We start from the raw sequence: 22021 nt of genomic DNA, 5'->3' as shown, positions 1-22021 counted from the left end.
GTGAACCGATTTAGATGATCGACATATCAAATTGAAGCCAATGAGCTAGCCATTTTTTTTGTAGTTTTTGAGATATTATTTTTCAAAGTTAATCGGTGGTCCAAAAAATAATTTTTCCCCTTTTATCCAAAAATTACTTTAAAAAAAATCATAACATTTGAACTACTGAACCGATTTAGATTATCGACATATCAAACTGAAGCCAACTAACCTTCTTTGAAAAAATATCACACGTGTGGGAAGACTTGCTAAGACTAAGACTTGTAAAATTTTAAAAATCATATCTCAAAAACGAAAAAAATTGCATCTCTGATATCGAGATATGTTATGTAAAAAATTCAAAATCAGCTTTCCAGAAACAAATATAAAAAAATATGGCGCCCTCTGTCTTTAACCTAGAAAACTATGAAAAACTGACTCAATCAATAACTACAAAAACGGAAATCAAAACTTTTTCCCAAAAGTCATATTTTTTCAAAGAAAACTAACTCATAAGCTTCGGGTCCAGTAGTTAAGAAGTTATGAATTTTTGTATTGGAAAAAAAGGTAAAAAAATTGTTTTTCCAACCATCGATTAACTTTGGAAAATCATATCTTAAAAACGAAAAAAATAGCATCTCTGATTTCGAGATATACGTAATACTCCTCAGCCTTCAAGAAAAAATATAAAAAAATATTGGGCCCTCTAGTCCAAAGCCATGAAAAGAACAAAAAACGACTACAATCAATCATCACGAAACCCAAATCCAAAATCCAATATTTTTTTAATAAAAGGTTATCCTACTAGCTTCATTTTGATATGTCGATCATCTCAGACGATTCAGTGGTTCAAAATTTTTTTTTAAAGTCATTTTTGGGAAAAAGTGGAATAATTGATTTTTCGAACTACTCTAAAATGGAAATGGTGACCCCAACGAAAAAATCAAAAATACGGGTCTAATGTTTTGTGATAAAGAACAAAATAACCACTTTCCACGAAAATCTGAGAACCAATATGTCGGTTTGGCATGGCATGGCTGTATATTAACTTTCCCATTAGCATATAAATAATACTTTTTTTTCTTGAAATGAGCCATATTTGAAATATTTAAATAAATGTTTTGCTCAAACTGTATATAATCGAGTCTAAAATTATATGTAATCGAATCATATATAATAGAGTTGGTATATAATCGAGTCCGACCTGTAAATGCCACACACAAAAAAGCGCAATGTTTTTATTAGCCTAACATTTCCTAAAATAGTTAAATGTCCAAACTAAAATACTTATAAGTGTGGAAATTTCTTCAGTTCATGGTACAATAGACAGGTACAATAGAATTGCAATGAATGATATATTTCAAAACAAAAATAAACCAGCCAAACATATGCCTTCCGACGCTCGCTAAAGATCGGACCTTATTAAAGGATAGTATCCTATGTTTCAAACTAACTGGGTAATCAGTGGAACACAGGTTTGCTTGCGAGAGACCGCCTCTTCCGACGGCGGGTCGGCAGCCAGCTCGGATCGCGCCTCGATTCCTTATCCTCGTTAAATGGGAACTCCGCCCCCATTACATTGATCTCTGAATAAATTTCATTTCGGAAAAATAAATTTATAGTAAAAATTATGCTTTTCTGCGTGTGGCATTTATACCCATTTTGTAATATCCGCGTCAGAATATTTCTAGTAGGTTGTTGTGACATTACGTTTTTTCTCTGCGGTTATTTCTTTTGCTTTTATTTCGTTCGCGATTTTTTCCGGTCACGATGTATTGATCTCACGAGAACAAAAATAATTCATAAATTAACAATATTCAGCTGTTTCCAAAAAAAACCACACAAACTATAGGGCCTTCCCAGGGCCATCCCACTGAAGAATTATTTAAATAAATCCATTGCGTTCTAAAGTAATATCAAAATTAAGCGAATTGATTTTATTGATGTGAGAATAGAGGAAGAAAGCTTGTGTGATTTAGAGTGATTAAGAGAGTTTTCGTTTCTATTGGTGACTTTTTCTGATCGATCATTTCATTTTGGTGAATTCGAGCATTGTTTCCGGGTTGAAGGTGGTATCAATGGGAATTGCTTTTTATTCCGGATGTGAAGAAATTATTTTCCAGTGGTAAGCGCTGTGTTCTTCGATGGAAAACTGAAGGTGATAATTTGTTCCGCATCGGTTGCTGTCGTCGCCGCCACCACCACACAAATGGGATTTTCTGTTGCCGTTCTGCAAAAGGTGCAGCATAACATAATTTGTAGATTGTTTCCATGGTTAGATGTGTTTTCCGGAGTATTGGAGATGTAATATAAAGTACTAGCCGACCCGTCAAACTCCGTCCCGCCCAAAATTTGTTTTTCGTTATCAATAGCTTCAAACATTCACGTTATCTTACTATGAGCAAGTTCATGGGTCCAATCGCAGAACTCTTCATTGATTGATCTTCTTATCGACCCCGTTGAATTTAACAAAACTCATCATTATAAGATCAGATTATTTTCAGACACAATTCTCGTTCAAGATTTTTCAACCACTTGCAAATAACATGTTTCTTCGCTACATGGAATAATTTTTTTATACAGAAAATATGATAGAATAGAGACTGTCCTAAATCGGATAATTTCTTCCCCTAGTTCTGCTCTTATCTATACATTCGGCGATATTTTTTATTGGTATAGATAGAAGAAGATATAGGAGTGCGTTTCATCACATTAAAATCCATTTCCAGTTTCGAACAAAAATCAATTTCGCTAGCGCAAACATCAAATGGACTAACTGCACTTGTCACTATGTAATTCTAGAACACCTGGGAATTTAATTTTCCGAATTTTCTCTTTTTCCTTCAGAGTTTTCCGAGTGTTATACCTTCATAGAAACATTTCTCATACCCAAAAATCTTCACATCCCAAATTGTGCTTGATCAGTTCTCGAGTTATGCAGAAGTTTGTGTTTGTGTGCCCCCTGTAACTTGTGATTCATTTGAATTTGAATTTTTTCTGCGAATTGTTGTCATGGTGGCATTGACACTCAAGTGTCTCATTCTTGAATATCTGTGATTGTTCTCGTTGGCATTGAGTTCGTAGTCCTACGTGGTCATGCGTTTGTGACATGGACGCAACCCTTTCAATTTTCATTGTAAGGAACAACTTTTGATGGAACTTAATCTATATTGATGAGTAAATAATTATTGAAAAATATATCCAAAAACTTTTAGCCATAATATTTCCATTCAGAAGAAAATTTGATCGATTGGATAGTTAATTTGAAATTTACGAATCGTTATATTAGGCTGTCAAAAAAGTCCTGCGGTATTTCCGCGAGGTGTCGTTGTAAGTGCGTAGCTCTAGTTGTATTCATTGTATCGAGTCATACTATAGCTTGTTGGAAAGGTATTTTTATAATATAGTCCTTGACAGTGTTTTGTTTGGTTAAGTCGTTCGTGAGTTATAGTGTCGCAAATATGGAGCAAAATAAAGAGAAAATCCGACATATTTTACAGTACTACTATGACAAAGGCAAAAATGCATCTCAAGCTGCCAATAAAATTTGTGCAGTTTATGGACCCGATACAGTTTCCATTTCCACCGCACAACGATGGTTTCAACGTTTTCGTTCTGGTGTAGAGGCCGTTGAAGATGCGCCACGCTCCGGAAGGCCTGTCGTCGAAAATTGCGACAAAATCGCTGAATTAGCCGAGAAAGACCGGCATAGTAGCAGCCGTAGCATCGGCCAAGAGCTGGGGATAAGTCATCAAACCGTTATTAACCATTTGAAGAAGCTTGGATTCACAAAGAAGCTTGATGTATGGGTGCCACACACGTTGACGCAAAAAACATCTTTGACCGTATCGACGCATGTGAATCGCTGCTGAATCGCAACAAAATCGACCCGTTTCTGAAGCGGATGGTGACTGGCGATGAATAGTGGGTCACTTACGACAACGTGAAGCGCAAACGGTCGTGGTCGAAGCCCGCTGAAGCGGCTCAGACGGTGGCCAAGCCCTCATTAACGGCCATTAAGGTTCTGCTGTGTGTTTGGTGGGATTGTCAAGGAATAATCTATTATGAGCTGCTTCCCTATGGCCAAACGCTCAATTCAGACCTGTACTGCCAACAACTGGACCGCTTGAAAGTAGCACTCATGAAGAAGAGGCCATCTTTGATAAACAGAGGCCGGATTGTCTTCCATCAGGACAACGCCAGGCCACACACTTCTTTGGTGACGCGCCAGAAGCTCCGGGAGCTCGGATGGGAGGTTCTTTTGCATCCGCCGTATAGTCCGGACCTTGCACAAAGTGACTACCACCTGTTTTTGTCCATGGCGAACGAGCTAGGTAGTCAGAAGTTAGCCACAAAAGAGGCCTGTGGCTATCCGAGTTTTTTGCCAATAAGGAAGCGAGCTTCTATAACAGGGGTATTATGAAGTTGGCATCTCGTTGGGAACAAGTCATCGAACAAAACGGCATATATTTGACTTAAAACAGATGATTGTAACAAATTTTATGAACAAATGAAAATTCAAAAAAAATACCGCAGGACTTTTTTGACAGCCTAATATATCAAACCAGGAAACAGATCTTCCACGGATAATACTTACTATATTATCAAAAAGGAACGTAATGGTCAAATATATTTACTTCGATTCAAACTGCCGCTTGAGGAAAAAAAAATATAGAAAACAAACAAACCAGAGATTCTAATACGATATATGTCTGGTATCATACATATGTAATGGCGCCTCACAATTTGGACCCGATGGAACTGCACAAAATTTCTGAATTGTTCACGGTTTTCGGCTAGATGTCAACCCTTTCATGACAATATTCAAAATTATGAAATTGATTTTGTGACATGAGATAATTGATGGAAGCGTCGTATGATAAACTTTAATTATTATGATTAGTCAAATTTCGTACATTGAACTAAGTCTTTTATTTTCAAACTATTCGCCGCATGATTTCGTCACTAGGTTTGCTACTTTTAAATGTTTTTTTTTTGTAGCGGTACTATTAGGAAAATTAATATTTTGCTCTTCATATAGAAAACCGCTAGCTTGTTTACTCAACTCCAATGCTCATCGTTTGTACAATCGTAGCTGCCTTATTCTTGTAGCGATTAGCATATTTAATTTATTTGCAGAAATGTTAATTCATTCGCTCGCGCTCCGACGAATGCTAATTTCACACCACAGAAACGAACCGAGGGCTCAAGTTTGTCCCAATCAGAGTGAACAGTTTTGCTCCAGTTGTTAAGCTCATCATCGATAACAATGTCTTGTTTTCTACTTTTCATTCCAGGTTCACAGTGAAAATGGACCGTCGGCATCACGCTCCGTGAAGAGAACGCTTCCTGGTATGTACTGAACATTCCGAAGGCACGGACACTATCGAATTGAGTTTGATAACTAAACCGCTACGTTTTCTCATATCAATGAATGAATCACTGAAAGCATAATTGTGGCTCGGATCTGTGAATAGAGCCATTGTGAGCAATTTCAAACATTTCTCTTCATGAGCATAAATTGAGCTGAATGCGTCTCTTTTGAAGCAGCATAGCGTCTGCTGTCGTCTTTGAAGTATTCATTATCCCGGCTACTTCTTGGGACTTCTCTGTGTCCGTCCCATGAATGGGTGCATTGACGATGGACCAGTTTTGGTTGCCCTGCCCCCTCTTTGGTCTTGTGGACAACGTCTCGGATTAGTGTAATCTCGTTACGCAGCAATCAAATGATGACTTGGTTTGCATAAAACATTCGCCCAGATACTAGGGGGAAACTAGGGTTTCCATTTGACGCAATCTTGTGCTGCGGAAATAGAATTCTATCTCCCCGGAAAGGGGTCGGCGCCTCGGTGATGATCACGTCTCATCCTAAGGGTGGATGCTTCCGGTTTCGTTTGGTCATTTTTTATCTTTCTCTTTTCCCCAGTACTGCTTCCACTCCGGGATTGTGGAGTGACGTTCCGCCCATTACTGCTCTTGGTAGAGTTAAGGAAATTAATTATTTTTCCTTCATTAAGGCATTCATATTGGATCAGTTGCAGTTCCATATTCCATCAGATATTCCTTTGAAATGCAAGTGGCAACGAATGAAGTTAGAATTTAACCAAGTAATTTTCTGATGCTGCTCTGGTGGTGATTTAAAAGTGTATTAGACGACTAAAGAAACATATTTTATAAATTATGAAATTCTTCACATTACCTTTGCAGCATTAGCCAAAGTGTCTGACGGCCAGGAGATAATTCGTGATGCACTTACACCAAATATGTTTTCGAAGTTTTACCCACACAAGCAAATCTTATGCCTTGTCTAAAAATAATCAGTTTTTTCCGATATCCATTGTGATGACTCTGTAATTATTAAATTTTAGTTGAGATCTGGCTGAAATATTCAAGTTTTACCCTTACTGTTGCTCAATATTTGGGTATGGAAAGCTAACATGCACTTAAATAAATATCGTTGGAGCAGAATTATTCCTAATCGTATTCCTTCCCTAAATTATCATTGCCAGATGAACATTCTAACCCCAAACAGTACCAGCCTTTGCCACTGTGTATAATGAATTGCCAAACTTCACTCCACCCTGTATCCTGTTTGAACAGCATGAATATTCAGCACTTAAATGACGTCTGAAATAATTTGCCTTCGCTCGTTGCCACAATTGCTGTGTTGCGTACATTCCCAGGAACACCGTTCACATGGCACTTTCATCCAACCCAAATTCATTCTGCCGCGTCACCGCCATCACCATCTTTGAGTTTGCTCTCGGGTTGTATCGCTACAAATAACACATGAACCGAATATCTTTCGCTGGAAGGAATTTTTAATTAACTTTAACCCCTGGCCCCACCCCCCGTCGATGCTGTTCTACTGTATAGTTGCCTTTGTTCGTGCAAACTGTTCCTGACATATTCCATTTCGAACCGAGCCGAGCCCGGGGAAGAGCAATTATCCAAACATCATTACCTGGGGGGTGGAAGAACTCCCACCGCGAATACCGTAGTAAGTGATAGGACTCTAACGAAATGGCGGTTGCATTTACGCAATTTCGGATTCCGAAGAAACGAATCCGCTCGGGGTTACCCAAGCGAGATGCTCCGATTTCTTGAAGCTGCTTGAAAGGTTCCGAGTACTCAGAAAAGCCCTCCCCGTTTCGATTCACGCGGTCTCGAATGGATGATAGTGGAGCCATCCCTGTGCCATCACTGTGCCACGTTAATGTACCGAACTTCACGTTGGCACTTGGGACCTATATTCATGTGCAGTTTAAAGCCCACAAGATAAGCGGCAAATTTGGTATTTATCGAACGTGACTAGCAGCGGAAAATGTTCGGAAACAAACGTTGGTACGATGCGGCGGAAGGTGATCGCTATTCGCAGGCAAAGTTTATAATTACAATAGGCATGTTCAGCGTTCCCTAACCCCTGGCGACGAAGATTAAATAGTTTCAATAGTTTGAATTCGTACGAAAGAGCACTTCGAATATTCGTCATTTTTCTCACAGACCCACAGCTTCAGATGCCCAGATTCCGCCAGAGAGCTATTTGTTCACCTGTTTGCATACCACCCGGGCGGTTTTCGGCACACAAAACAAAGCAAATACTCGCCGATGAAAAAAGCAATCCATCAGGGCAACGCTTTTCCATAGCTCAACTTCACCGAGAAAACATTCGGTGTCGGAATTAGCTAACGATCTTTCCATCCTTGACAAATATTGACATGTGTTCCTTCCTCCCACAACATTTTCGGGCCGGGTGAAAAATTGAGCCGTTCTGTTTTAATACTGGGGAGCCGTATCCCTCATGTGTTCGAGCAAGAGCATCGAAAGTCCATCCATCTCGGAGACGTTGGTAAATAAGGGATTTTAAGGCTTAGAATAGCGTTGGCGTTTTAAAAAGAGTGATGTAGGTGAAATTATGGTAATCTAGAAAAAGAGAGGAAAAACAATCTTCCCTAGTCTGTAGCTTTTTTGTGATTTAGAATGGATGCAATCCATCACCGGAAACGCAGATGGATGCAAAAAAAAAAAAATTAATAGCATAGGATTTGCCATTACATCATAAGTTTGTATGATGAAGGTGTTCTAATTAGTTTTGCAATGATGATAGAACATATATATTTTTACCCTTTAATAGCTGATGGTATAAAAAATGTATCTTAGCAGGAACAAACTAACACACGACAAAGATAGGGATACCATCTGGTCTGACTTAAAAACTGTCACGGCTACGATTATGACCAAACCATTATCGCTCTTTTGATATATAAATAAATAAAAACATGTTGTATGTGACTTGCACTTCAAGAGACCAAAGTACCTAAATCTAATTATTTTACATATTTCTCGGACGATCCATGTTTCACCGCATGGATCGTCCGAGAAATATGTTAAATAAATAGATTTAAGTACCCCGTAGATGATGACTTCTGTTCTGTACGAGCACAGGAGATTTTTAGTCGGTTTCCGACTCGTCAAACGTCATCCGAAATAGTGCCGGAGATAATTCGTGGATCTGAAGCTTTTATGATGTACTAAACGCAAGAGCTCTTTCTGTAACCCAAATTTTCTGAGCGGTATCATTTGTGGCATGGAGTGGATTCCAATTGAATATTCTTGCAATGTTTCGATATCCTTTTTCAAATCAGATTTATATGTAACTAGCTGACCCGGCAAACTTCGTCCCGCACAAAATTCACGCTTTCTTACTAAGCGCAAGTTCATGAGTTCAATCGCAGAACTGTTCATTGATTGATCTTCTAATCTACCCTTTGAAATTACCATTTACTAAAAAATTCCTAGTACTTCTACCAAAACTCATCATTATAATATCAGACTATTTTCAGACACAATTCTCGTTCAAGATTTTTGAACCACTTGCAAATAACATGTTTCTCCGTTACATGGAATAAATGTTTGATACAAAAAATATGAGAATAAAGACAGACCCCTCCCCTCTTCCCCCCTTAGAGGGGGGGGAGGAGTGTCCATTCACCATAGAAACATTTATTGCCTCCACATGCTAAATTTGGTTTCGGTTGCTTGATTAGTTCTCGAGTTATGCATAAATTTTTGTTTCATTTGTATGGGAGACCCCCTTAAAGAGGGAATGTCGAATCATCTTAGAAATGTCTCTTCCCCATAAAACCTCCATATGCCACATTTAGTTCCGTTTGCTTGATTAGTTCTTGAATTATGCTGAAATGTATGCTTCATTTATATGACAGCCTCCCTCACCCTCAGAGAGACGGGAAGAGTGTCTATTCGCCATAGAAACGTTTTGTGTCCCCTAAAACCTCTCCATACCAAATTTGGTTTTGTTTGCTTGATTAATTCTCGAGTAATGTAGAAATTTGTGTTTCATTTATATGGCAGCCCCCCCTTAGAGAGGGGGGAGGGGTCTCAAACTATCATGAAAACCTTCCCCGACCCCGAAAACCCCTACATACAAATTTTCATGTCGATCAGTTCAGTAGTTTCCGAGTGCATGAGAATCAGACAGACAGACAGACAGAAATCCATATATATATATATATATATATATATATATATATATATATATATATATATATATATATATATATATATATATATATATATATATATATATATATAGATGGTGACAAAATGACAAAATGCACATTTACAGAACTTAGTACATAATAAATCGTCGGTAAAATGACACTTCCGTTTAGGCATTCAAAAATATTCTTCGAATATCGAGATAAAACACAAAATAAAGGTGAAACGAGAACTCTGAATGGAAACCAATGGAAGATCACGTGGATGATGTAACTGTTACTCTCTACATGCTTGGAAAGTTTTAGTCACCAATTAAAAGTAGGGGGGTCTTCGTAGCCACTTGGTTACGCGTTCGCTTACTAAGCGATCGATCGTGAGTTCAAACTCAGGGCCCTCAATTGACCATCTTTGTGTTGTTATAGAATAACTACGTCCACGCAACCATCATCAGCGATGGAGATCGATCCACGGTCGGAATAAGATCGATTCATCCATACAACTGCTCTGCTCTGCAAGACACATCGGGCTGCTGTTCTATAAATAACCCAACAATGATCAATATCAACTGTCTCCGCTGTCCGGTCTGCTGAACAATGGAAGAACAGATAGAGTACCCTTACGCCTAAATGGCTTCTACAGTGTAATTTACCATAATGTAATGAAACAGAAAACCTAACACCTAAATGGCTACTACTACTACTGTGTGTAATTTACAATTTATAGAAACATAAACATATGTACATGTACACGATAAAAACTCGGCTCTGTTACAGAAAAAAATGCTAATGAGCCTAATAAATAAATGAATGCGATAAAAAAAACTGAAAGTATTACTGAAAAACAAAATACAAAAAAAAATTAAATGATTTATGCTTCGTCAACAAAATGTCAACAATTTGCCATACAAATGAAACAAAAATTCCTGTATTACTCGGGAATTCATCAAGCCAACGAAACCAAAGTTGGTATGTGTTACAGGTTTTAGGGTGCAATAAATGTTTCTATGGTGGTTAGACACTCTTCCCCCCACTCTAAAGGGGGCTGCCATACAAATGAAACACAAATTTCTCGGGAACTAATAATGCAAATTTAACCAAAATTTGCATATGGAGGGTTTAGGAAGCAATAAATGTTTCTATGGTGGTTCGACACTCCTCCCCCTTTCTAACAACGAAATTGATCTTCGCTCGAAAGAACTTCGATAGAAGTACTGAATTTTATAGTAAAAACATATTTTAAAGGGTAGATTAGAAGAACAATCAATGAATCAATGCGATTAGACACATGAACGTGTGCTTAGTAAGAAAACGTGGATGAGATAACGAAAAATAAATTTTGGGCGGGATGAAATTTGGCAGATCAGCTAGTGAAAAATAAATCAGGACCCCAAAACCATCTCTGAATCAGGACAGATGGTATCCCTAGACAAAGAGAAAATCAAAATTGTTGAAACGTTGTAACTTTCCTTGATAAAAGTCGATGGGTCTGAGCCTAGGGGCACGGACGGGATATTGACATAGGACCGTGATTGTGTCTAGTAACTCTGTAAACCTTAAAAAAAACTGTTCACTAAGTATGAATCTGTATCCTTTAAAAAGGGTTAGATGAGATAACGTGGTAGAATCCGGAACCACATTCTATTGAAAAATGTACACAAAAATACAATTCAAGCCTTTAATGCCCTTTTTTTCTGTTTATTCAATTATGCAGAAGGAGTCATCATTCATCACACAACGTTAAATAGTTATGATCTACATAAATATAAGCCTAAGTCACATAAATCTATGACTACAGAAATATATTGTAGATAAGTATAAGTATATTGGGCAAGTGCATTCGAGCAAGTGAAGTGGCTAAGGAAGACATACACATATTAAGATCGCAACTACACAAGCTATCATAATCTGATATGCGTGAGTATACCCTTTCGAACCTCTAAATCAGCAGCCAATTAAATTCTTTATTTGGATTTTTACATTACCAAACAACATGCTCGATATCATAATATCCTGGACCAACATTGCAGAAAATACAGCATTACAGAAATTATACAGCATTGGTTATTATTTAGAATGCTGCGAAATTTTAGAAATAACTGTTTCGTAGAATGATTTTTTTTTGTAGAATCAGTTGACGATAATTCATTGATGATTAATTCTTCCCTAGCAGTACAATACATAATCTGATCATTTGTCGTAATTTGTTTCATGTCAATACATTGAAAATTTATCTCAAACGTTATTCCTTTTTCGGAATTGACATACACTCAGTTACAGGCGATTATATACTTGTTGCACCAGCACCATTATTCCACATCTCATAATTACAACAATCTATCTTTGGCACTGCATGGAAACAACAACTATGGCATTACTTGCAAATAACTAATATTATGCTACGTGTTATTTAGTATTGCCTCAGTGAAATCGCACCTCTAGACATGCTCGAGATAAGCACAGCTGTCATCCTTATTGGAGAAAGTTTTGCTACTGACAAGCTAAAACAAATCACATACTAAATTCCTGAACGAAATAAACTCTTTCTGTTAATCTTAATAAGCTCGAAAATAGTTGAATTGCTTCTTATGATCAAAATTTAGGCAGATACCATCCTTGTTGATTTCAGTTTTACGACTGACACGCGAATCCAGATAACTCACAACATTCCACCACAACATTCACGATGGTCTAGCTTGATGATTCCCTAAATAATTATGTGGCGCACAACCTTAACGCCTGCTTCGATGCATTGATGCAATGTCAAACGCAGCAACAAACCCTTATGATGACGGAAAACGAGCGATAATCACTGTTTCGATTATAGAAAAAGAATGAAGATTTGCCTCAGCAGAGATGCATGTGAATTTTCGCGTTTGACATGTTCTTGATATGTTTAAAAATATAAAAAGAGCATGAGCGCGTAAATCGCGATAATTTTTACGTGAAAATGTTACCAATTACCAATTAATAGTATTTTTTCAATGAAAAACACGGAAAGGTTGTTGTTCGAAAAACATTTTCCCTGTAAAGGTGCCCATGTTCCGATGTATGGGTGACTTGTTGGAAATTGTAGGGGTTATTCATATTTTTTTAGAATTAAAAAAAACATGTTTTCGAAAAAAAAAGATTTTTTATTTTAAAAATTTTGTTTTTCAATGACTAAAATCTTGTAGGTCTGATAGATTTTGTGTAATAATTGGAAATTTTTGAAATTTTGAGTTTTTTTTCAATTTTAATTTAAAAACTAAAACATCTACAAAATGTTGTAATGTAGGATTTTATTTAGGATTTGATTAAAAAACATCAAACAATTTAAAAAAAATATTAAAAAAAAATTTAAAAATTAAAATTCATTTTTCTTGAAATATGTGCATTTTAGAATTATGAAAAAAAAGATATGAATGGCACTTACAATTTCCAACAAGGCACCCATAAATCGCAAGATGGGCAGGGAAACATCTTTACAGGGAAACCTTTTTTCTGACAACAACTTTTTCATGTTTTCTTTGAAAAATTACTATTAACTCTTTGCGGTCGTATTAAATGTTGATGTGAGTATCATACGGGTCGGGATTAATTTCCCTTGAAAGAGCAGGTATCACTGCAAGTATCATTTAAAATTTTGAAGCTAAATTAGATCTGTGTCTTTTTTGTGAATTTTAGATATGTATTTACTAAACATTGTATTTTAACGTGTTTTTACATAAAAATTAAATGTTATACTTCTCCTTCGTGTATATCACACTCCTCCTTCCATATTGATATTGTCATTTATAATAAAATTTGGTTTGGTAACGTAGACTGTGCAGCCCGTTTTATCCTTTCCACTATAGTTTATGTGACCGATGTATCTTGCTACTCAGCATTGTGACTATCCTCTTATCTTTCCACGCTCAAAATCTTTTTTTTTATGCTGAGTACCTTTATTTATCATCCATATGAACTCGCGATCAAGTTTATTAGTTAATAAGATTCGCTATGACGAAACGCAAATTGATAGGGGAGAGAGGGGCACATTCGGACCCTTTTTTTCATGATTTTTAATATTTTTTGTAAACTTCAAAAACAATCCTGAATTCACCCTGGTTATTATTTGAACATCGGAGTATCATATGAGCTAGAGGTGTGCGCATATAAAAGGATTATTCGAATTTTTAAAAATTGCTTTATTGTCCTAATGTTCCCCTTGTGTGGGACAGTTTCGAACAATGAAAAAAAAGTAGCTAGCTTAATGAAAATTATGTGTTTCAACAATTTCTTCTTATTCCTCTTATTTCCAACATTTTCTGCATTCTTCTGTTTATCTGTATTTATCTGAATAGACTCTGCTTGCTATGGAGAGTCAGTTAAAATTCGTGATTTTCCCTTCTTCCATCCTTGGGTAGTGGTTTTCCGCAGTGAAGCTTTTGAAAAGGTTTCGGGGACAAAGTTGGCGAAGTAAAATCTTTCTGTGCTGAACACGCAATTGTTTGCAGCATTGCTGTAGTACCCGATGACTCAGTTGCTACTTTCACTCCAGTAGGTGAAATCATTTGGGCATTCGAAATCCCTGTCTGAAAAAACGTTTCTTGAGAATGGATAGCAACCTGTCATTTTGAATCCAGCTAGGATATTACTTGGAGTGGAAGAAGTATTATAAGCCGGTACAACTATACCAAGGTGTTTACAAGGTGTTTTCCAGGATGGTTCAGTAGCCAATCGCTCTGGTAAACTGAGAGCTTTTGAGAACCCATAACTGAAACATCCAGCGGCTGTAAACGATTGATGCAATGAGGTGGAAAGGATACATGAATTATGCCATTTTCTCGGCAATATGCAATTGTTTCCAAAGTGCAATGGCTTTTGTGATTGTAGAGTAATAGCAACATTGATTCGAATCATTAAAACGTTCCGTTTGAAATAAGTTCGATAGCTCTATCTATCTCATCTTCGTTGATGCTGGCTCTATCTATTTTCTTTTGTAGTTCCGAGCCATCATTAGATCTGAGAATCAGACTAAATTGATATTTGTTATTGAGTAACAATCAAACACAAATTTGATAAATTTTAAACAGTGTCCGAATGTGCCATCCACCACCATCCGAAGACAAATCATAATTTTATCTGATAGATAGACCTTTGGTTCTCCGTTGTATGAACGTTTTTTTCATTTCATATTGGTTACTAACTGAGGTGGTGTACTTAAATTTCTTAATCGTTCACAAAGGAACTTGGGGAAATACTACAACTTCAAGCTCAAATGTTTCGAAACGTGTATGGAAAAGGGCACTGTGTTGTTTTCGTAAGTAATAAATGACCAGGAGCTGTCAAACTATATGACCCCCATCCGAAACTGCCCCACTTTCCCCTACATTGAATTGAATAAATTATAAGATTAGTATGATTTCTTGCTGTGGTATCGAGATCAGACATAAACAAACCGCCAAGTGTTAATGTTTAACTTGTAACATTTTTATATATAAACTATCGCGATTTACGTGTTTTGAAAACTTTTTTCTATTTTGAAACATGTCGAGAACATGTCAAACACGAGAATTTACACACAAAAATGTTACGAGTAAATCATAATTTTTCTCTGGAGTCTTCGTACAAAAATGGCTTATATTCCGGAAACTATAAAAGATTGAAAGTTGACGTCTTTGACAAAAGTTCATATTTCAATAAGATCTCGAACATTGTCGAATACACTATGTCGCTCTCTTGCCTTTAAACAAATTTGGGATTAGTTATTTTTTTCCAAAGAAAACATGATAAGTTGTTGTTAGGAAAACTTTTTCCCTGAAAAAGTGCCCATCTTCCTATGTATGGACGACTTGTTTGAAATTGTACGGAGTATTCATATTGTTTTTTGAGAACTTTTAAAAATAATACGTTTTTGACAGAAATGAGTTTTAATTTTTTTAAATAATTTTTTTGGTATTTTTTACGGAAACTTAAACAATTTTCTACATTTCATTTTGACGTAGGACTACGTCTTTCATTTCTATACCGGGGTGTAAAATCAAAGTTTCGAAAACGAAAGCGTTACGCCGGAGACCGAGATTTTGAGCGTTAATAGCTCCTAAACAACTGAACGAAATGGTATGATAAACACTTCATTCGAAAGATAAAATGTCTACGCGTTATATACTTGTTACTTTTTGATCCAAAAACTTGTTTCAATAGTCTTAAAATTGCTTTCAAAACAGGCTATTGAAATCACCAATCGGTATATAAGCGAGCGGCGCTCGGAAATCCACTCAGTTCTAATTGAACAGCGATTGGAGCATGTTGTCGCTGTTGCGGTGAAGCTCTTTATTTATCATGAAAGCGCGGATGAACGGTGTCACCAAGAGCCTGTTTGTGCACCCTAGGCCAGAAGGGAATCTATCAGGAGGAGAGTGATGCCACAAACGGTTCCCTGGGAAAACATCGCTACACACACATACACGCGCGGCTATTAACAGGTGGTTATCGAGTTGGCATTAACCACTGGTGGGCTTCCAGTATCGAGGAAAATGTGGAAATATCTAATCGTTACTGAAAATAATCTGCCAGTTCCTCTGGGAATTTTCAAAATATATTCATGTGAAAGAGTTTAATTGAATGTTTTCTATCCATGTAACACTGTGACCAAATACATTTGGTTTTGTGGTTTTTCAATCAATCGCAATTAACAGGATAGCTTCAGAAGATTATTCTTCCCCATCAGTAGGATATTTCCGTATCCAATATTGTATGCGCCCGCAATCGATTATTACTCAGTCGCCGAAAGTTCCGAGCTCAGAGATTCATTCCCCTCTAGTTTGCCTTCCAAATTGCCATCGTAAACCACACCTTCTCTCGATTCAATCACACACAAAAAGCATACTTAAGCGATATTCTGGTGGTGAGACACATTCATTTTTCGTGAGGACATCGACAAGACAACATCGTTGCCTAACGTGCTGGAGGAGGTGGACGGCAAAGGATCGACACATACACGCGCAGAACTCTTTCCGTTAGGATGCCATTCAGCATCGAGAAAGGTCCGGAAAGATCTAATCATTGCTGGAAAATAATCTGCCAGTTCCTTTGGGAATTTTCAAAATATATTCATGTGAAAGAGTTTAATTGAATGTTTTCTATCCATGTAACACTGTGACCAAATATGTTTCAATCAAGTGCTATTAACAGGTGGTTATCGAGTTGGTATTAACCACTGGTGGGCTTCCAGTATCGAGGAAAATGTGGAAATAACTAATCGTTACTGAAAATAATCTGCCAGTTCCTCTGGGAATTTTCAAAATATATTCATGTGAAAGAGTTTAATTGAATGTTTTCTATCCATGTAACACTGTGACCAAATACATTTGGTTTTGTGGTTTTTCAATCAATCGCAATTAACAGGATAGCTTCAGAAGATTATTCTTCCCCATCAGTAGGATATTTCCGTATCCAATATTGTATGCGCCCGCAATCGATTATTGCTCAGTCGCCGAAAGTTCCGAGCTCAGAGAGTTCATTCCCCTCTAGTTTGCCTTCCAAATTGCCATCGTAAACCACACCTTCTCTCGATTCAATCACACACAAAAAGCATACTTAAGCGATATTCTGGTGGTGAGACACATTCATTTTTCGTGAGGACATCGACAAGACAACATCGTTGCCTAACGTGCTGGAGGAGGTGGACGGCGAAGGATCGACACATACACGCGCAGAACTCTTTCCGTTAGGATGCCATTCAGCATCGAGAAAGTTCCGGAAAGATCTAATCATTGCTGGAAAATAATCTGCCAGTTCCTTTGGGAATTTTCAAAATATATTCATGTGAAAGAGTTTAATTGAATGTTTTCTATCCATGTAACACTGTGACCAAATATGTTTCAATCAAGTGCTATTAACAGGTGGTTATCGAGTTGGTATTAACCACTGGTGGGCTTCCAGTATCGAGGAAAATGTGGAAATAACTAATCGTTACTGAAAATAATCTGCCAGTTCCTCTGGGAATTTTCAAAATATATTCATGTGAAAGAGTTTAATTGAATGTTTTCTATCCATGTAACACTGTGACCAAATATGTTTCAATCAAGTGCTATTAACAGGTGGTTATCGAGTTGGTATTAACCACTGGTGGGCTTCCAGTATCGAGGAAAATGTGGAAATAACTAATCGTTACTGAAAATAATCTGCCAGTTCCTCTGGGAATTTTCAAAATATATTCATGTGAAAGAGTTTAATTGAATGTTTTCTATCCATGTAACACTGTGACCAAATATGTTTCAATCAAGTGCTATTAACAGGTGGTTATCGAGTTGGTATTAACCACTGGTGGGCTTCCAGTATCGAGGAAAATGTGGAAATAACTAATCGTTACTGAAAATAATCTGCCAGTTCCTCTGGGAATTTTCAAAATATATTCATGTGAAAGAGTTTAATTGAATGTTTTCTATCCATGTAACACTGTGACCAAATACATTTGGTTTTGTGGTTTTTCAATCAATCGCAATTAACAGGATAGCTTCAGAAGATTATTCTTCCCCATCAGTAGGATATTTCCGTATCCAATATTGTATGCGCCCGCAATCGATTACTCAGTCGCCGAAAGTTCCGAGCTCAGAGAGTTCATTCCCCTCTAGTTTGCCTTCCAAATTGCCATCGTAAACCACACCTTCTCTCGATTCAATCACACACAAAAAGCATACTTAAGCGATATTCTGGTGGTGAGACACATTCATTTTTCGTGAGGACATCGACAAGACAACATCGTTGCCTAACGTGCTGGAGGAGGTGGACGGCGAAGGATCGACACATACACGCGCAGAACTCTTTCCGTTAGGATGCCATTCAGCATCGAGAAAGTTCCGGAAAGATCTAATCAATGCTGGAAAATAATCTGCCAGTTGCTTTGGGAATTTTCAAAATATATTCATGCGAAAGAGTTTAATTCCATGTAACACTGTGACCAAATATGTTTCAATCAAGTTCTATTAACAGGTGGTTATCGAGTTGGTATTAACCACTGGTGGGCTTCCAGTATCGAGGAAAATGTGGAAATAACTAATCGTTACTGAAAATAATCTGCCAGTTCCTCTGGGAATTTTCAAAATATATTCATGTGAAAGAGTTTAATTGAATGTTTTCTATCCATGTAACACTGTGACCAAATACATTTGGTTTTGTGGTTTTTCAATCAATCGCAATTAACAGGATAGCTTCAGAAGATTATTCTTCCCCATCAGTAGGATATTTCCGTATCCAATATTGTATGCGCCCGCAATCGATTATTGCTCAGTCGCCGAAAGTTCCGAGCTCAGAGAGTTCATTCCCCTCTAGTTTGCCTTCCAAATTGCCATCGTAAACCACACCTTCTCTCGATTCAATCACACACAAAAAGCATACTTAAGCGATATTCTGGTGGTGAGACACATTCATTTTTCGTGAGGACATCGACAAGACAACATCGTTGCCTAACGTGCTGGAGGAGGTGGACGGCAAAGGATCGACACATACACGCGCCGAACTCTTTCCGTTAGGATGCCATTCAGCATCGAGAAAGTTCCGGAAAGATCTAATCATTGCTGGAAAATAATCTGCCAGTTCCTTTGGGAATTTTCAAAATATATTCATGTGAAAGAGTTTAATTGAATGTTTTCTATCCATGTAACACTGTGACCAAATATGTTTCAATCAAGTGCTATTAACAGGTGGTTATCGAGTTGGCATTAACCACTGGTGGGCTTCCAGTATCGAGGAAAATGTGGAAATAACTAATCGTTACTGAAAATAATCTACCAGTTCCTTTGGGAATTTTCAAAATATATTCATGTGAAAGAGTTTAATTGAATGTTTTCTATCCATGTAACACTGTGACCAAATACATTTGGTTTTGTGGTTTTTCAATCAATCGCAATCAACAGGATAGCTTCTGAAGATTATTCTTCCCCATCAGTAGGATATTTCCGTATCCAATATTGGATGCATAAAACCTTGTGCCTCCAACGTAACGCTCTCGTTTTCGAAGTTTTCCAAATATTCATTCATTCAGAATGAATTCAGATTCAACTTCATACAAATGATCTCTAAATCAACGATAGTCCTACGTCACCCTTGCGGTTATACCATAGATATAACACACTTCCTGTTTTTTGATAATCATTTTTTGTATCATAGTTTTGGGAATTTTAAATTTTTGTAAAAAAAAAGAAATTCCAAAAAGTAGTCTCATTTTTTTTCATGATTTCAAGTATGCAAAGTTGCTTAAATGACACAATTCTATACACCCGTTGAATTGTTACTCCTATCTGAGATGATGCTGCCGAGTTCTAAAGCGAGTTGGCATGAAATTCATCACATGCCTTTTAAAATCTAGTTTTTGTAAAAACAACAAATTCATTAAAACATAGAATGAAAAGAGATGTTTAGTGAATGGTTCACAACTCCTCAATAAATCGAGAATCACCATTGAAACGAATGAATTCAGCTTACCCAGGTACAGATTATATTTTTATAAATTAACATCGCAAATTAGAACGGTATTTCGTTGCTTTGTATCCGTTCATTAGATTCACTGGATTCGTTGGATATCAACCTTATTCTTTGTGTACACACGGACACGTAAGTCAAATAAAATTATACAAATCGACCCGCCGAACTTCGTCCCGCCCAAACTTGTTTTTATATGAATACATTTGCACAATCACGTTTCTAACTAAGCGATCATTCGTGGGTTTAATTCCAGAACTATTAGATGATTGATCTAGATGATTGGCCTTTTTCAAGGATAAAGGCGAATGAACTTTGTAGTTTGAAGTCCCTATATTAATGAACAAAAAGAAATGTGTTATTCCACTGCTATACTATTTTCGATTCATAGCAACGGAACATGAATTTAAATTCCACCAACGCGAATTAAATTGGACTAAAAACATCAGTGTAGAACATATGTGAATTCTTTTTTTTCCATTTCCTTTCAAAATTTTCCAATGTTCTCGCCTTAGCATCTACGGGTAGAGACGAATACAAAAAAAATTGTAATGGGTTGTATCTAGGACACGACCACAGTTTTCGGCGTAGAACTGCGGAATTATTTCATTCAATCCACTTGTTCATCACTTCGGATATTATTTTAGAATGCATCGAAATTTTTGTAATATCTTTTTAGCTATTTATTTTTTACATTGCTTCAGTAGACTCGAAAGAGTCGGATAGAGTCGAAGGCTATCAGACCTTCTCGTTTATTTGGATCAACTCGCTTTAAACTTCTCCTTCCCACTCGGATATTGATCAAAAACTATGAATCCTTTTGCTCCTATATTCCGCTTGACATGTGATCGAACCCTACAACATGCAACAGTAAGGTTACCCTACTGGAATTTGGAAGCATACTTGCATGAAATATACGTTTATCTAAATAAATGCAGTGTATATCTATATTCCAAAATTCTGGATACTCTTCCATATCCGCACTAACACAAAAAATTGTCGTATGCTGCTCTTCTTTGTCGTAGCACACCTCGATACAGAGGGCTTCCTCTCCTGGTATCAAGCTGTGTGTGTATGTGTGTGAAATCAGCACTAGGCATGAATGATATCCGCTCGTTGTGTTATGCTAGCTCACTCGCATCTGTGTTTTCATTCTATTCTATTTTTGGTTTCCGCCTTTAGCCCTGAGAAGGGCCCTTTTGGAAAGAAACTCTATTCCACACCCCTCATTCACCCGACAAGAAAACAATCCTCTCCCACTCGACGCTGACCACCAAGTATTTCCGATTCCATTGGTGTGCAAAGTATCAGAATTTGTTCGCTGTGGAAATAGTTATGAACGTTAACTTGATTTCACAAAAACGTGACCTGTTTTCTAATTTGCCACCCTTCCTGAAAGACGTAGTTCTACGTCAAAAATGGAACAACTTAAATCGGACAAACCATCCTCGAGTTTTGAACTTATTTGATGATTCATTTCAATTTATATACACATTATATACATATAGAAGCGCGTTGGGGGTCTTCGTAGCCACTTGGTTACACGTTCGCTTACTAAGCGATCGATCGTGAGTTCAAACTCAGGGCCCTCAATTGACTATCTTTGTGTTATTATAGAATAACTACGTCCACGCAACCATCATCAGCGATAGAGATCGATCCACGGTCGAAATAAGATCGATTCATCCATACAACTGCTCTGCTCTGCAAGACACATCGGGCTGCTGTTCTATAAATAACCCAACAATTATCAATACCAACTGTCTCCGCTGTCCGGTCTGCTGAACAATGGAAGAACAGATAGAATACCCTTACGCCTAAATGGCATTGTAATTTACCATAATGTAATGGAACAGAAAAACCTAACGCCTAAATGGCTACAACTACTTCTGTGTAATTTACAATTTATAGAAACATTAACATATGTACATATACACGATAAAAACTCGGCTCTGTTACAGATAAAATGCTAATGAACCTAATAAATAAATAAAAGGGATAAAAAAAAAGAAGCGCGTTTTTCCACCTTATAAACATTGCTATTTTCACACTAAAGGAACATGAAGTTCATTTCCGTCAAC

General features: G+C 37.1%; 1 protein-coding gene across 4 annotated transcripts in view; it reads left to right on the top strand.

Moving 5' to 3' along the window:
* LOC129774891 (uncharacterized) overlaps nt 1–22021 on the top strand; it is a 531717-nt gene that overhangs the window by 189484 nt on the left and 320212 nt on the right. For all 4 annotated transcript variants that reach the window (XM_055778944.1, XM_055778941.1, XM_055778943.1 and 1 more), the window contains one exon: nt 5277–5331. The gene's annotated coding sequence lies outside the window, so the exon portion shown is untranslated. The remainder of the gene's footprint in view (nt 1–5276; nt 5332–22021) is intronic.

Source organism: Toxorhynchites rutilus, chromosome 3 (assembly GCF_029784135.1).
Source record: "Toxorhynchites rutilus septentrionalis strain SRP chromosome 3, ASM2978413v1, whole genome shotgun sequence".
Taxonomy (NCBI): domain Eukaryota; kingdom Metazoa; phylum Arthropoda; class Insecta; order Diptera; family Culicidae; genus Toxorhynchites; species Toxorhynchites rutilus.
The sequence above is the reverse complement of the archived record's forward strand: the minus strand, read 5'-3'. Positions and strand labels throughout refer to the sequence as shown.